This window comes from Podarcis tiliguerta (assembly GCF_965153285.1).
Source record: "Podarcis tiliguerta genome assembly, chromosome: 1".
In the NCBI taxonomy this organism is placed as follows: Eukaryota; Metazoa; Chordata; class Lepidosauria; order Squamata; family Lacertidae; genus Podarcis; species Podarcis tiliguerta.
The window spans coordinates 94,063,144-94,080,485 of NC_139534.1; the positions used below are offsets into that span (position 1 = coordinate 94,063,144).

General features: G+C 42.4%; 1 protein-coding gene across 1 annotated transcript in view; it reads left to right on the plus strand.

Annotated features, from left to right (window-relative positions):
- BMF (Bcl2 modifying factor) overlaps window positions 1–17,342 on the plus strand; it is a 78,335-nt gene that overhangs the window by 618 nt on the left and 60,375 nt on the right. The window contains exons 2-3 of the mRNA XM_083451090.1: window positions 3,578–3,827; window positions 13,550–13,666. The gene's annotated coding sequence lies outside the window, so the exon portion shown is untranslated. The remainder of the gene's footprint in view (window positions 1–3,577; window positions 3,828–13,549; window positions 13,667–17,342) is intronic.

A 17,342-nucleotide genomic window follows, 5' to 3' on the forward strand; every position in this document is an offset into this window, starting at 1 on the left:
TTATTTTATTTGTTTTTTTTCTTACATTTTGGAAATGTACATCCAGGGTTTTTTTCCTTTTAAATTTTTTGGGGCCCCCAAGAGAGTGGGGCCCTAAGCTACAGCTTGTTTAGCTTATACAGAAATCTGGCACTGTGCCTCGTGTTCATGCATGGGGACACTGGAGCGCCAGATTTGCACATATGTATGCACACATGCGATCTTGCTTTTTGCTCCTAGTGTTGCCAGGGGTGAAATATGTCGGGTGGGGAGAGACCGTGGCTTTCCAGGTGTTGCTCAACTCACATCATCCCTGGCCTTTGCCATTGGCTATCTTTGCTGGGACTGATGGGAGTGGCCTTCAGCAACGCCTGAAGGATGATCAAAGGACCACTCCCCTCGCCCCACACACCTGCAATATGTGATTCTTTCAGTGAATTAAGCTAAGGCAGGAGCTAGGGAGCTGTGCCAAACAGAAGAGTAGTTCTTTGGGCAGACTTTCGAATGACAAAAGCATTTCTGGGTGCAGCAGAACGATTTCCTGGCTCCACACTTCATTTCCTACATCTCACGCATATGGTCTAATTCAATCCTGAAGAAAAGGAGTCACGTTTTAGCAGTATATATTGGGAGTAAATTGCAGTGAATACTGCAATTTGATGGGGTGGGGAAGAATGCAACCTTTGCTTGGCTCAGCTGTAACTTTAGTTCTTTGTTTTATTTTATTTTAAAAGGTTTTCGTTACTGTTTTTGAACAATACAATTTAAGCAACATGCAAAAAAATAAATAAAAAGGGAAATAATATAGGAAACAGAGGCATGGGTTAAGGCAGGAGTAGGCAACCTAAGGCCCGTGGGCCACAAACGGCCCACGGGGGTCGTTTAACCAACCCCTGAGCCACCCCCGAACCAAGCCACCTGCTCGGCGAGTCCCCGCGCGCTGCGCTTAAACCAGTGCAATGCAGCGTGGTGACTCGCTTCCGCGGCACCAGAAATTGCGTCTGCGCAGACACCAGAAATCGCCTTTGCGCAGATGCAGACGCTGGAAATCGCAGGTGCGCTCATTCACGTGCGCGCACAATCTGGCCCACGGAGGGATCTCTGCTGGAGCGAACCGGCCCAGGCGAGGTAAACCTTGCTAACCTCTGGGTTACGGTGTTTTGACCATATCAGTTGTTAAAATACAAATATACTGGACTGCCAGCTATGATTAGGGTTGCCACATTTCAAAAAGTGGGAGCAAAGTTGTTGAGCATTTCCCACTAACTTTTCCAGTCCTGTAACTAACTACCTGACCCTTTAAACCTTTTCTTAAGGAATGTCATTTGGGAAGATAATCGCATTGGGTGGTGCAGAGGAGGGGAGCATACAGAAGTAAGAGCTGATTACAGTGGTACCTTGGGCTACAGACGCTTCAGGTTATGTGATTTCGGGTTGTGCAGCGCGCTGAACCTGGAAGTACCGGAACAGGTTACTTCTGGGTTTCGGCGCACGTGCAGAAATGCTACATCACGCTTTGCGCATACACAGAAGCGCCGAATCACGACCCTCACATGCGCAGTCACAGCGCTGCAGGTTGCGAACACTGCAGGTTGCGAATGCTGCGGGTTGCGAACGTGCCTCTTGCACTGATCACATTTGCAACCCAAGGTTGCAGTGTATTGGAAGCAGGAAGTCAATCTCATTATATATCTCCCCTTGAATGATGATGCCTAGCCTTTCTATCTATATATATATCATTGGAAGCACATTTTCCTCTTAACGAATTCTGGGCAGTTTGAGCAGGGAATGTACTTCAAATGTGCTTTGAAAGTATAGTATGTGGAGCAAAACATTTTCACTGTAGTTTGTTTCTTTGCATTTCTGGCCGCTAGGTGCTGCTATTAGGATAGGATACACACACACACACACACACACACACACACACCCCGACTAAACATTTCTTGCCACAATCCAGCTGCAAACATTTCCTCTTTCCTAAGACAAGCGTTCAGAACTGTACAATGTTCACCCTATGGAATATCTCTTGTGAATATAAACAGGGCCAGTCCAGAATAAGGGGCCTGTCCATATGGCTATAATTATTAACCCAGGAGCACTTGGTGAGTTTCATAAAGCAACAGATACCTCTTCACCTGACACCATGTGAAATGGCGTTACACTAGTGCGGGTTGGTATCCCTTCTAGCAGAGGAAGATGAAATCAGATACAGGATTCATATTTTTGAAATTAAAACCTGCGCATTTATTCTACTAGGCTAGATGTCTTCAAAACTTACTTCAAATAGGAGAAAGACTTCCTCAATTAACTATCCACAACCATTGGTACTACGTATTGTGACTTGAAGCAAATTGTTTGACCTAATAAACGTGTCCTGCACTCTTGATCAAAAGTAAAAGCAGTGTGTAGAAACATATCAGAGGCACTATTTAGGCAGCGAACAATTGCCCCACATTCCACGTTACATTGCACATGTACTTATTTTTGTTTTTTTGTTTTAATTGTATAATTCATTTATATCCCACCCTGCCTCCAAGGAATTCAAACATGGTTCTTCCCCCCACACACACATTTTATCTTGCAAGGTGGGCTAGGTTAAGTGAGAATGACTGCTAAAGGACACGCAGTAAGCCAGGAACCGATGGTACGGCGCTGCAGAGCTGCCATCCCAAAACTGGCATTGCTGCAGCTTACCTGGATGCTGTGGAGGTGGGGTTATGACAGCAGTTAAGAACAGAGTTGTGCAGGCACACCAGCAATAGCACCTGATTGGCTGTCAATGTGGGCACATTGGCAGTAGTGCCAGATTGGCTCTGCCGGCGAGTTTACATAGCCCCCAGTCTCATCATCATTCTGCCCTGAAGCAGCTCTGCAGCTGGTTGTGCAATAGCCACACTGGGGTGGCTCATCCAGTGGGGTGTAGCAGCAGCAGCAGCAGCAGCAGTGTCCCAACAGCAGTATCACTGCTGTTTACTAGTAGGCTAGTACCTGCTCAGCCTCAACCACACTGCCTCCTCCTCCGCCTGATAAACAGCAGCAACACTGCTGCTGGGAGGCTAGTGCTGTGCCTCAGCCCCATCAGATGAACTGTCTTGCACATCCTCCTGAAAGCCTGGCATGGCTCCCTTGAACCTCATTATCATCTTGAACTAAGTGGTGTTGTGTTGTGTTTCTATACGAGGCATGTATTGTGGAATTGTCACACTTCATTCATTCACTGCAGTGGGTCAGTTTGTCTAGCTGTTAACAAGAAGATTGGTGGTTTGAGCCCACCCAGGGGTGGCTGTGGGCAGGATTCCTGCATCACAGAGATTTGCACTAGATGGACTACAGCGTGGTGTAGTGGTATAGTGGTTAAGAGCGGTGGACTTGTAATCTGGTGAACCGGGTTCGCTTCCCCGCTCCTCCACATGCAGCTGCTGGGTGACCTTGGGCCAGTCACACTTCTCTGAAGTCTCAGCCCCACTCACCTCACAGTGTGTTTGTTGTGGGGGAGGAAGGGAAAGGAGATTGTTAACCAGTTTGAGACTCCTTAAGGGGAGTGAAAGGCAGGATATCAAGTCCAAACTCTTCTTCTTCTCTTCCTCTTCATCCTCAGGATCCCCTCCAACTCTACAAATCTGTGTTTCTATGGTACAAGACATCTACACGACATCATCCAGTTGCTGCATTCCTGTGTTCCTCGCCCCCATCCCGCTGCTTCCATCTTTTACAGACTGTTGAAAATCTTATTTTCCTTTTAAAAGAATGGCAGTAGCACAACCTTCATAGGTGTGGATGACCCTTTTTATTGTTTTTTTTTTTTTTTTTTTGCTTTTTCAAGATGTGTGTAGTGACATACTGGGCAAGTGAGTCTATCACCTTCACTGTTACCTGTTACCTTTCCAGTCAGCACCATATCAGCTGCATATTTTAGTTAATCTTTTAATGTTATTACTGATACATTTCTTATTATTAAAATATTTGTACAATAGCGTTTAAATAAAATAGGATGGTTGCATAAATTTTAGAAACTGCATTGTTGTTTTAAAAGGGAAAATTGCCATTCTGATTTTTCTGCTCACTACTATTTTTATCACTGTGTTGTTGTTTTTCCAGGTTTTTAAAGTTTATTTTCTCTTCTACCCTTAAACGCTGAAGTAATTGTGGAATGTGGGACGCGGGTGGCGCTGTGAGTAAAACCTCAGCAACTAGGGCTTGCCGATCGCATGGTCGGCAGTTCGAATCCCCGCAGCGGGGTGAGCTCCCGTCTTTCAGTCCCAGCTCCTGCCCACCTAGCAGTTCGAAAGCACTCTTAAGTCCAAGTAGATAAATAGGTACCGCTTTATAGCGGGAAGGTAAACGGTGTTTCCGTGTGCTGCGCTGGTGCTGGCTCGCCCGAGCAGCTTCGTCACGCTGGCCACGTGACCCAGAAGTGTCTCCGGACAGCGCTGGCCCCCGGCCTCTTAAGTGGGATGGGCGCACAACCCTAGAGTCGGAGACAACTGGCCCGTACGGGCAGGGGTACCTTTACCTTTACTAATTGTGGAATACTGCTGAAATTCAAAAAGTACTTCAGCAGGTAGAGGCTAATAGGCATTGTAGTCCAAAACATCAGGAGGTCTCCAAGTTGGCAAAGTCTGGATTAAGGTGTTGTAAGTCTTTTCCTTAAACTGCTAACAAAAAATTGTCAGTGAAGGATGTATTACAAGGGAATGGTGTAGAGCTGATAGTTGTTCTTTAGGAAGCCATTCAAAATGTCCAGGGGTTTCATTATTTCATTGTTTTCACTTGTAACAAATATTCTGCAGTTTGGTAATGATAATTAGGAACAGCCTCACCTCAAACCTTTAATTAGAAAGTACTGTACAGGAACTGGAAATTTTAAAAGAGTACCAAGCATCATTGGGTTTGCAACATTCATATGCCTTATCTGAAATCATTGAGCCCAGTTTGGATTTCACATGGCTGCAACTCAAAGCAGTAACAATGACATAAAATTCACAGATTAGAGGGCTTGTTGTATTAACTGCCTGTTTCATTAAGTGCTTAACATCTCATCCAATTGACTATCCACATAATACAAGCCACAGAGCTTATCATAAGCAGTACATCATCACCAAAAGCCGCAATTAGGAGCTAATATTGTTACAGAATGGTGCTTGTGATATCATAAAATGGTAACAACCTGCACATTACATGTTGCAGAAATAATGAAGTATGATAACAACCTGTATGCATGCACACACACCTTACCCGGTACCACCCACAGAAACAAACATAAATAGAATCCAAATAAATAGAATTCACCTTGTTTATGATGGGCACACATTCACACTGGCTTTTCCTAAATTCCCTGGGAGTCGCTATTATCTATCCCTATTTTCTCTTTTGAACCGTGGCCCTAGTTAGGCGATACAGCTCTGGGAAGCTTTCCCACTCTTCAGATAGTTACTCTGTTACTGTGCATTTGTTTAATTAATTGCTCATTTTGTTCTCAGGCTGTTGTGTTGGCCTGGTGTGTTTAAGGTATGCATGAGTGCCTAAAAGGTGACAAGCCTCTGAAGGATGACTCTGTCCCTTTCATTTATTTATATGACTTAGGCACATGATCCCCTGTTAATTGCAGGCACTGTTAGCTTAGTGTGACTTGAGATAATGTAGTGTTGGCTCCAGGCCTCTTAGCTGGCCGTACGCTGGTATATTAACTCAAGCCTATATCATCAAGATCCAAAAGTGGCAGGCGTTCTCCCACAAAATGGGCATGCGAGTTCTAAAAATGTTTATTCTTCATTTGGCGTTGGAGGCAGACAGGTTGAAACTAACCTACAGGCGAGTTCAGAAATTGCAGGAATCAATATAAGGACAAGGTGTCAAAAGGCATAAGAACAGAGTGTCTGTTCATAGAGAAAGCTTCGCATACCCAAAGAACCCACATCCAAGCACAGGACGATGTTAATAATATTCCCTGATCATTTGAAGGCAATTCTTACTTGCAAGTACAAATCAGACGATCACGCAAGTGGTTGTTTACTAGTCTGGCATTGGGCATCAAGACTAAGACTTCCTCTCCATGCCAGGAAGGGTGATCTATCAATGGCAACAGGCTTCTGGATGTGGATCCCTGCATGGGGGCAGATGAAACAGGTGCTACAAGGGAGAAAAGCGCTTCAAGCAGCTAGGATCCAAATATCATGCTCTTATTCAGGAATGGGAATATTTTAACAAGCCTGCTTTTCTTTCAGAGGATTGCATGAGTTGTTAAGGTATTTTTAAGTATTTATTTCCTCATTGAAAGTTATAGCCACTGTATTATTATTATCATTCCCCACCCATCTGACTGGGTTGCCCTAGCCACTCTGGGTTGTTTCCTACAGAATATGAAAACGCAGTAAAACATCAAACATTAAAAACTTCCATATACAGGACTGCCTTCAGATGTCTTCTGAATGTCATATAGCTGTTTATCTCCTTGGCATTTTATGGGCAGGGCAGACACCACTACCAAGAAGGCCCTCAGCCTGGTTCCCTTTCTTTCTTTGCAGCACTGCAGTCTTCAACATACTTATCTGAATTTAAGGCCCCAACACTGCTTACCTTGGAGTAAGTCCAACTGAACTCAGTAGGACTTATTTCTGACTACTCATGAATAGGATTGCCCTGCCAGCTTCAATGAAATCTGCAAGGATAAACACTTAAGGATTGAACTCCCAAATAAACATAGGATTTGGTTGTACATACTTACCTGCTAGTAAGCCCTACTGAATGCATTGGGAGTTACATTTGAGTATACCTGTATAGCAGGGATAGCCAATGTGCTCCCCTCCAGATGTTGTTGGACTACAACTCCCATCATCCTTGATCGCTGGCCATGCTGGCTTGGGCTGATGGGAGTTAGAGTCCAACAGCATATGGATGACATCACTTTGGCTACACCTGAAGTATAGGATTACATTTGTAAACCAGCCTGTCCTAAACTTTAATCACCAAAAGCTAGTTTAAATTCAGGGAAATGACCTCAACATCTGGAAAATGCTCTGACTTGCTGTGTTTTCAAAGAAAGGACTAGGGAGCAGCCATATACAGTTATCTCTGCACCATATACTTTTTTTTTTTGGTCAAACTGTATTCCATGGAAGCCTGGAGTTCCTCAATGAAGGAAGTAATTTTTTTTGTCTGTTCATTGGATTTATATCCTGCTTTATCATAGCTTCAAGATGGCTTACAGAACCATCATTTCCACTACAATAATAAAACCCCAGTAGCATCAAAATTTTATTTTCCATGTTGAACATAGAGATGGTCCATTATGGACCACAGTTTGAGACACAGACACCCTAAGCAGTGGTGATAATGTTAACTCCTCCTTCACTAGAGATTTCCTTTCTACATGTTCTACGCACAGAATGAATACTCTGGAACAGCTACCCTGGAAATTAGGATGGTGCCAACAATTCATTTTTAGGCATCTACTAAATACTTTTTTTATTCAACCAGGCTTTTCCAGGGCAGCATAACTGGATATTGTTCCTGCTGGTTTTACAAATAGATTTAATGTGGAGTTCCCACCCCCCTTTATCTTTGTACTTTGTTTTTATTTATTTATTTATTTATTTTTGTATGCCATAGCAGTCTTTTTGAAGGTGGGTGGTTTATAATTTTTAAAAATAAAATAAACTAATATAAAAGGAGCATATTGGCTATTTTGGCTAGCATCCAGTATTCACTAGAGGCTGAGAGGAAACCACCCCCCCACACCTCAATTGATCTCTATTCAACATGAAGATGAGATGCATATCTGTGAGCAGCAGGGAGTTAATTACATTGATGATATGCCGGCAATGTAAATAACACCTGCTGCCTCAGCAACTGAATACTATCAGTTATAACCACACCAGTATGTTTTCACAGTTACATATTACTAGTGGTATGGGCACACTATAGATCCGATAAACACACCCTTGTTACATTGTGCACTAGATTCTGCGTGACTAGGGTTGCATATGGATGACCAAAAGATATCCACCTGGGTCTCAATTTCTTTCAATGCAGCAGACGCTATTCTAATTATAATTAGGGTGACATTATTTACTGGGGTAAATAATACTTTAACACACAATGCTTCTTCCAGGAAGGTTGCTGACTTTGTGTAATTTCTGTTAAGGTGGTCAGGTACCACTCAGCAGAGCATGTGATAGATAGATGAGATTAGAGTTTTAAAAATGCCAGGATCAAATGGCCGTTTTCTGTTACTGACTTCCAGACAGCTGAGATAGAGCTCAGATACGACTATGATACGCACCGTAGAAAGGTTTACAACTGACATTTGTCATTGAGAAGCCACTGAATAAACCATCTACTCCTTACACAACAGTGTAGTACAGATGCTGAAATATCAGCTATCATCTTTTGATTGACATTTCTAGCTACACTGATCCCTGTCTCGTAAGATCTGGTGACTGCCCACTATTCACGCTCATCGTCTTTAAATATCTTGGGAAAGTAAATGGATCTACATTGTCACAGAAGTACATTTATTTTTCCTTCCTTAGTTGTCCTCCAAGGAAACCAAACATTAACCATTTACGAGAACATAAACATGCATACTTTCCCTTGCATTCAGTCTCGGACATTGAAGCTTACACGCCACTGCACAAACACACACCTTCAGAATGTATCTGTGAGGATTGTTTTGTGAAAGCACTTCCACGTCATTCGTTCATTAAATTTATTGGTTGCTTTTTTGCCACAGCAATTCAAAGCGACTTAGAATATTGTAAACAAACACATAATACATTAAAACCAGAATTTAAAAAGAATATATCTTAGAGGCAATTCTGTTTTTTAAAAAGCTACGTAGATTAAAACTTCCCACTCAACTTTGTTGGACTGGTCATGATTATCGTCTTCCAAAGCAACTACTCTGTTCCCAACTTAAGAATGGAAAGTGAAATACCAGTGGACAACAAAAGGGGTTTAAAGTATAAGCACTGATAATTGGAAAATACTGGCCTCTACCAAAGGCATCATGGACTTTGAAGAAGCTCAAAGTCAGGACGAAAGGGAGAAATGAGGTAAGAGGAAGGCACGTCTGGCAGATCCTCACCATGATCAACTCCCGTCCAGAAACCTACAGTATGTCCCTACTGTGGAAGGATGTGTGGATCCAGAATTGGCCTCCACAGTCACGGACTCACTTTTAAAACCATGTTTATGGTAGACCATCTACGAGTAATTGCCAAATATTATTTTCTATGTTTTAGTATTGTAAACTGCCTTTTGATCCTTGGATAACGGGGTGTGTGTGTGTGTGTGTGTTATATATTTATTTAATAAATAAATACAAAAATCATTGGCAAGCATTTATCAGTCAGAGTTTACAACACTGAGCTAGGTGTGCCCATGAACTACCTCAGTATAACTTAAGGCAGCTTCAAGTGCCTTGCTCTTACTTTCTGAAGGGTTAGTGAGTAATCATCTGCATTTGTCCATAAGCACCATCTTTCATGTACTAAAAATAAAAGCTTTGGAAGTGTTTGGACCTCTATATCCTCCATATATATATTAAAAAATCCTTTAATGTGAACTGGGACCTGCCTGTGCACATAAATAAATAACTGCATGAATTGACTGCAATCAGGTGGGCTGTCCACTGCAAAATAAATAAGAAAGGCTGGATGAATTGTATGAACAGAGCTCACTTGCTGTCAGTTGTGTGTACAGGCCTCAGTTCATACTGCCAGTTCTGTTTGTTGTGAGCTCAAAGTTCACTCCCATACTTCAGCGCATGTGAAAACTGTGTGTTCGGCCCACATGTAAACTGGTCCTAAGAGATGTGTGACGGTTCTGTGGTCGAGAACGTATTGTGTAGGTTCAGTTATAAGAACATTATCTTTCAAAAAGCAGGCAGGAGGTGTGCAAACAGCCTCTCAGCAGCTTCTGCTGGAAGGGTGTTCAGTAGCAAAAGTGAGTGAGAAGTGATTACTTGAGTCTGTCATCTCCTTTGGCATCTCTGCCGTCGAAATCCTGGCACTCTTTCCTCAGAGGCCAGCTCTTGGCTGCCCCTGGCATCGCTGAACAATTGCTTTGTGAGGCTGTGTTTAGACTTTGGACTGGTGCCTGGTTTTCAAATCCGACGCACTTTGTGCAGTGAGTTAAGGTGCCCCCTGAAGGATTTCCTCCCTCCGCCTGCTGCTCAATCCCTGGTGTCACTGTTCCACAACAGGCTGAGACTACAAAGCTTGAGGCCAACAACTTCTCCATTACCTCTCAGGTAACAGTCAGCTCTTCCGATCAGATGCAGTCTCAAGAAGTCCCTGATAATGTGGTGTGCATTCCAGATTCCACTTCAATTATTCACACCGGGATTGTACTTCAGTATCTTTCGCTCAGATAGTCTCTATCTCACTTTTCTTTCTTGCTTCTCTTTTTAAATAAGACATGCCCCGCGCTCAAACATAGAGAAGAGTCATCAGTATTTATCCCTCAGCTTTAGTTTCTACCTCTTTTTTAAAAGAATAAATCAGTCTGAGATACATTCCATAAACTGTCTGAAAAACAATATTGTCTAGAGATACCGATCAAATATGTCTTTCCTAAGTTTTTATGTCCTTCCTCTCCTCCACTTGCTCAAAGATGACTACAGCTAAAAAATTGGGGCAGCAAAGATTGTGGGCTAGAGTTAGTTAACAAATTGAGGCTGCAATCCTTAACATATTTACACAAAGGCTGCATTTACACATCAGTTTATTCCATTTTCCCGACGTTTCCCTAGCTGTTAATTTCCACTTTATATTTGAGCTTTCACGTGAAGTAAAAGCCACTTCCAGAAATATAGTGGAATATATTGCAAATTTAGCACTCATTTCCATGTTATTTGCTTTAAACAAAATTCCATTTTCGAATAACATGGAAACGAGCAGTAAACCTGTGCTATATTACACTATATTTCTGGAAGTGCCTTTTATGTAATATGAAAGCTCAAATATACAATCACAGAATCATAGAAATGGAAGGGACCACAAGTGTCATCTAGTCCAACCCGCTACTCTGCAGAAATCTCAGCTTAAAGCATCCATGACAGATGGCCATCTGATTTAAAACCTTCAAGGAAGGAGAGTCCATAACCTCCCAAGGGAAACCATTCCACTGTCAAACAGCTCTTATTGTCAGAAAGATTTTCCTGAAGTTTAGTTGGAATCTTCTTTCTTGCAACTTAAAGCCATTGGTTCGAGTCCTACCCTCCAGCACAGGACAAAACAAGCTTATTCTCCCTTCCATGTGACAGCTCTTGAGATATTTGAAGATGGCTTTCATATCTCCTCTCCGTCTCCTCTTTCCCAGGCTAAACATACCCAGCTCCCTCAACCACTCCTCATAAGGCTTGGTTTCCAGACCCTTGATCATCTTGGTTGCCCTCTTCTGCACACATTCCAGATTGTCAACATCCTCCTTAAACTGTGGTGTCCAAACCGGATATAGTATTCCAGGTGTGGTCTGACCAAGGCAGAATAGAGCGGTTAATAATGTGGAAATTAAATTAAGGAAACGCTGGGAAAACTGATGTGAATGCTGCCTTACGCTATATTCCAGGTGTATCCAAAACAAGAACTCAGAATTACTTCCTTTAGATTCTCAGACAAAACTGAAGAGAATCATTGCAAGCCTATTATCTCTGAATACCAATTATGTCAGGAAGCTGGACAAACAAAACCCATTGCTTCATTATGTCAAAAACCATTGAGGGCTACTGAGCTTAAATTCCTCTACGTTCAATGGGACTTTGCTCCTTAATAAAGTGCCTAAGATTTCAGCCTTACCGGATCAAGAGGGATTTATTTGTTCTGTCACTATCCAGTGAGAGGCAAACATTTCTAACGTTAAAAATTCAATGAACTATTAGTGCATAAAAAGCAAGTTGAAAAATGTAAAAGGAAGAGGAGCCCTAATAATACTTTAATGATGCATTTTTTCAGTCGTATCACTGACTTTGCGTGCATATTGATGGTGTTTTAATTCATACTGTGCTTTAAGGTATCGCCTCAGGTTAGAATGAATCCCTGGTGCTGGCCCCTCTCGGCAGTAGCAGGTTACAGCCTGAAACTGGTCTTTGACTGACAGCTCCTTAGATACAGCAAGACTGGCGGAACCCAACTACAACCCATCACTCTGTCTAGCCTTGGAGTCACTTTGGTCAGCAGTGGCCTGAGCTGAACAAAAGAGTAAGGAGACATTTGACGAAAACACCATGCAAATTTAATGGTGTTCCAAGAAGGCCAAGCATAATAGACGAGAGCCAAGATCTCCCCATTCCCCACCCCCACCCCAGTACATTCATGAATACTTTTATTTACAATACTCCATCACCCCTAGCTAACAGGAGTAGTGGTGAGGGATGATGGGAGTTGTAGTCCCAAAACATCTGGAGGGCCGAGTTTGCCTATGCCTGGTGTAGAGATTATACTGACATGCATGCACAAATGCTGTAGGAAAATCCTAGCACATATACGGACAAGTGTATAACTGTCCAGAAAGTTAGGATGCATGATAGTCACCAGATTAGTATCTGAAACAGCTGCAACCTGATGATGAAATGTGCTGCTGATCATTTCCATAATACAAAACTGTAGACATAGGAACGACCCCCAGGATAGACATGAGAAGTTGTTATTCACATCACTGAAGCAGCCTACCCATTCCTTCCTTCCTCCAGAGCACAGATCATTGGCATCAGTGCAGTGGCCTGACATACAGTAATCTGTAGGGGCAGCTAAAGAACAAATCTGCACTGGGCATGGGTTCCAACCCTGAGCCGACGCAGACAGTGATCCATGCCTGGTCTGGCAGGCCTGCTGTTTGTTTTAGTTAGTGATGGACTGTGCATGCTGAGCACCATTAAAGTGCAGTCTAATAATTCATTTAGCTGGTGTGAAAGTGCACTACTGATAAAGCACAATATATATATTTATTTCAATAGGGTGCATGTGTAATTGTTTTAAATGGAAAGGCAAAAACATATGTGTGTGCTATGATGAGCACTGCCCATCAGAAGGTGCCACTACTCTTGCCAAAACTTTAGCATCTGCGGAAGAGGCATCAGAAAAGCAAATAGCTGTGAATTTTTGCTGTTTAACACTCATAGCCGTTTTTGGAGTACAGGTCTACTGGATCAAAAAAGAGGAGGGATCTGTATGCAAAAAGTACAAACTATTCAAGGGACCATTCTGCTATGCTTAACTGATGGATTGCTAGCAAGCTACCTCTCTTAGCACTATCAAGGCAAGCTAAGGGATGCAACAAAATGAGGGCAAAATATCTTGTTCTTCACAAGGGCATCTTCTAAGATCTTGGGGATGGGTGGAGGAGATGAAGGCCCTGTAAACATCTTATCTGATTTAGGGAGGTGTCTTTACAAGGGGTGGGATGGATAGGGGGTAGTAAGAGGATCTGTTCTGTCTCTTTAATAAATAAAGAATTTGGGTGACACAAGACCTTCTTGTATCCAATGGAGAACATTTCTTCCCTTGGGAACCTGAAGCTCAGTTGTTATTAAAAATGAAAATCTGTTTCTGCCTTGCAACCAATGTTGTAGAAACAACAAATGCTTAAAAGGAGCAGAGGAGGAAAAGGAGCGAAAGGACAGAGGAGTCTTCCTGACACGGGGATCTGTGACTAACAACCCTAAGAACAGGCAGGACAAAGAAAAAGGGTGAGCTGTTCTCGTTCGTTTCTTTTACACATGGTATATCTCCATTTTCACGCACAGTGCAAAGGATGTGTCCCAGCAGCTGTGCCAGCCAATTCTATGCATGCTTACTCAGAAGTAAGTCCCCCTGAGTATTACTGCCTACTCCATAGCACAAACTATAATTTCAGGAAACTACTTGGTGCCATTGTCTGGAAAATAAGCTTCCTCCTATTATTTCTAGAGTCACTTCCAGATGACTTGTTTAAAGAGGATTCAGCCTGATTTGTTTGTGGGGAGATGATAAAACCATGGGCCCAGCAAGTGTTAACCGACACTGTTCAATCCATTTCCCTGTCAATTTCTGCATTGGCGATAGATCTTTGGAGAAAGCAGGTTTGTTTCACAAGACCTCCAAATCTTCTTTAATTGCAGTGCTTAAATCTGCCAGATTGTGACTGAATCTCATCCCCAAAGTGACTGCTTGGAAGCGCCCTTCGGCCAAAGAAGCTTTTAGTATTTATGGGAGTGAAAGCTAAATCAAAGGCCATTAGTAGTGGCTTCAAAAAAACCACACGCTAGCTAACAAAGTCACCCCATGTATGTCTGATCAGAGGTAAGTACCTTAGAGTTCACTGAGACCTACTCCCAGTCCCCAGTAAAGTGTATATACTTTGTCAAGGACATTCTGAGATTTTCATATTTGTTTTCAGCTTCCTTTTGGTTTTTATATTTAGGATTAGGGTGGAGCACGTTGCAGAAAAGGGTGCTGTGGATCCCCAGTGAAAACGGAGGAACTTTTCCGTAGCCACACTTCACTGCTACAAAGATTAGGTCTTTAATTTATGTTAGCACCTTGAGTAAAGCATAATGAGATGAAATGATATTAATTTACAATAATTTTAGGAAAGGGGAAACATTAGTGCACAACAGACAGTCAAAAAAGCAGGCATTTGTATATGCTTAACACTTTTGAATGGGAAAATGGGGAGAGCATTTTACAAATTTATTGTTATCCTACATTAAAACTTAAGGGGGGTTAAAAAATAAATATGCAATACACTTAGGTCAAAACAGACCCTCTCCTTCACTCGTTTCCAGGCATTGCTAAATGTGTTGCTAACTATGTCTTTCAATTTAACCTGAAGGTTTTTAAAAATGCAAATTGCATCAACTTGGCGTGGGGCTGAGAATTAATTGTTTCAGAGCATGCATGGAGGGAGAATTTAGCTCTTTCCTTCCGTTCTATGTTCCTGAGTAAAATTCCTCTTCTGATGGTAATATCTGCTTTGGGAGGAATTCTCCCACTGGTGCCAAACCTACATACATTTATTAGGGTATAAATCACATTCAATGTAATGGAGTAAATATGCTTTACAATTGTGTTGTAATGGCCTTAAACCAAAATACTGTAGCCTAACTGATGGCCGGGTTATAATCTTAGATTGATTCCTTCTATTTCTGATATTTGAATGCTTATTTGTCATCCTTAGTCACTATGCAGTGGTACCTTGGTTCTCAAACTTAATCTGTTCTGGAAGTCTATTCCAAAACCAAGGCGTGCTTTCCCATAGAAAGTAATGCAAAATGGATCAATCCGTTCCAGACTTTTCAAAACAACCCCTAAAACAGCAATTTAACATGAATTTTACTATCTAATGAGACTAATGATCCATAAAATGAAAGCAATAAACAATGTACTGCAGTCACACAATCAATCAATCAGTAGCTGAACTGGGTTCCACACAGTCACAAAAACAAAACAAAAAAGCCGCAAAAACAAAAAACTCAAAATAAATAGCAAAAACAGACAGACCTCAGCGTAACACTCAAAACGGAGGTGTGGCACTCAAAACAGAGCACGTTCGGCTTCCGAAAAAAGTTCACAAACCGGAATACTTCCGGGTTTGCAGTCTTTGGGTTCCAAGTCGTTTGAGTACCAAAGTGTTTGAGAACCAAGGTACCACTGTACTGAGTAAGGGCTCGTCCACACTTCCCCTTGTCTTGTGAGTAGAAAGCATAGGTCCAATTGCTTCAATTCAGCATGAAAGAGCGGGAAAGCAGCAGGACAAGTGGGCGTGCGCAGGAGCCCTAAGACTTGGTTCATACAGAACACTGCAAAAGCATCTACCAATCCTGCTAACTTGGGAGAGAAAACAAAAAAGAAATTGCGTTCTCTAGCCAGTGTAGGTATCACATTTTAACTGCTGACACGAGAAACACAAGAAGCCAATTCTATACCATGTGAAAAAAGCCCAGATTTGATCCAGATTGCAAAATCTGTTTCCAAAAGCATAAAACATTACCAACGATCAAGAAATCTGGCCTGCAAAATCAGGAAAGCAAAGGACAGAAAATCAGGAGGCAGAAATCTAAAACTTGCTGGAGATCTTTAAGCAGAGACTGGGTAGCCATGTATCAGGGATGCTGTAGTCATCATAGAATCATAGAGTTGGAAGAGACCACAAGGGCCATCGAGTCCAACCCCCTGCCAAGCAGGAAACACCATCAGAGCACTCCTGACATATGGTTGTCAAGCCTCTGCTTAAAGACCTCCAAAGAAGGAGACTCCACCACACTCCTTGGCAGCAAAGGAGTCCCATCCCACAACATAGTTCCATTGTAGACCCTGCATGGAATGGAAGTCTGGACTCGATGACCTCGAAGATTACTACCAGTTCCGTAATTCTATGAGAACAGATGAGCTTGTAAGGAGCAGGGCCACAGAGGAAATGCTGTTTAAACAATATGCACACTTTTCTGGATCTTATCCAATGGTTACTTTGTGCTGGCAGAAGAACGGCTTGCACACAGTAGAACCGGGGCTGCCAACAGGATTTTCTGCGTCCAGAATTGGACCAAATATGGGCCCTCTGTGGCACTCAAAAAGAGGATAGAAATTTGCCTACTCTTGCAAATGTGTACCCTCTTTTGTAGGTGGGGGTGGCAGGCCCAAGGAAATAGTATGTATCTGACAGATATGATGTCAACAGTTGAAACTTCCTCTTGGTTGTATTTCCACACCTGAAAACGATTTCCCTGTTTAATTTCTACTTGCCACCCAGCTGTTAAAGGGACAAAGGCCCTGTTCCCCTACTCCATGTCAGCCTTAAACCATGCAAATAACTCAGGTTCCTTGAGTTGTGAACCAGTTATTACTGTAGGTCTTTCACCAATTGATCTTAGGCCAGCAATACAGGTGTTAAGTTGTGGGTGACCATATCAGACAACACAGCGATTCTTCAAACAGCTCTTGTTTATTCAGAGGCCAGAATAGAACTGAACTGAAGAGCTCAGTCAGCCTGCTTATATAGAGCTCCAGGACAATGTAACTGTAGCAACTTTCTAAAACTATCCAATCACTGAACGTCACTTTCGATCCTTCATTTGCATACAAACTATCCAATCACTGAACGTCACTTTTGATCCTTCATTTGCATAACTATCTACAGTATCCCCCTGCTGGCCCAGGGTGAGAACTTCAGTACATAACACCAGGCAACAGCCATTTTGCATGGGGGTTCTGTTCACAGCCCCCACCCTCATTTTGTTGTCTTCTGGTTCCAAAACGACTCACATGGTGCCAGCGATTGCGCATCAACTGGACGCGCCTACCTACAATGGTCGCCACTTGTACTACATCCAATGTAAGATCAAACGTGGTATTTCAGATGGAGGGGCTGAAAAATAATAAGAAGAT